Genomic DNA, 818 nt, shown 5'->3' with positions numbered 1-818 from the left:
ATCTGGAGGGGGGTCTACATTTGTGTGTGTGTGTGTGTGTGTGTGTGTGTGTGTGTGTGTGTGTGTGTGTAAATCGTGGGGGAGGTCTTGCATTATGCGCCGTGTATGCTGAGGGGGTCATATACAGTGTGTGTGTGTGTGTGTGTGTGTGTGTGTGTGTGCACGTGCGAATTGTGTGGGGTCCTGCATTGTGCGCTGTGTATGTTGAGGGGGTCATATACATTGTGTGTGTGTGTGAATTGTGTGTGGAGTCCTGCATTGTGCACGTTGAGGGGGTCCTATACAGTGTGTGCGTGTGTGTGAGAATCGTGCGCGGGGCCCTGCCTTGTGCGCCCTGCGCACGTTGAGCAGCTCACGCGCACTGCGGTGTGCGGTGTGGTGCTCCGCATTGCGCGCGCACCACCGCACGGCGCCTGTGCCGTCTCGCCGTGCATTGTGGCGTGTCCCTGGAGCGTCACGTGTCTGTGTCACGTCCCCGCGCCTGAGGGACCGTGCACAGTATGTGTGCGCGCCTGATCCCGCTGTCCCTCCCGCAGGACCCCGACCCCCTGCCCCGCGCAGCCGCACTAGAGCCGAGCGGATCCTCCCTGCACGTGCAGCCCCTGGCGCGAGGCGCGCCCTCCTCCCGCCAGCCGCCGCTCTGCCCCGCCGGGCCGCCGCTCTATGGTCGGGGCGGGGCGCTCTAGCCCGGCGGGCCGCGCTCTATGACCGGGCGCGGAACGCCGATGACTCGGGTTCCGCGGCTCAGTTACGGAAGCGGTGGCCGGGCGAGCAGGCTGCGTGCGCAGCCCGGGCTCCTGGCGCCGACCAGCGCCGCG

The sequence above is a fragment of the Alligator sinensis genome, unplaced genomic scaffold, assembly GCF_000455745.1.
Source record: "Alligator sinensis unplaced genomic scaffold, ASM45574v1 scaffold701_1, whole genome shotgun sequence".
Taxonomy (NCBI): domain Eukaryota; kingdom Metazoa; phylum Chordata; order Crocodylia; family Alligatoridae; genus Alligator; species Alligator sinensis.
This window is presented reverse-complemented; position numbering follows the sequence as displayed.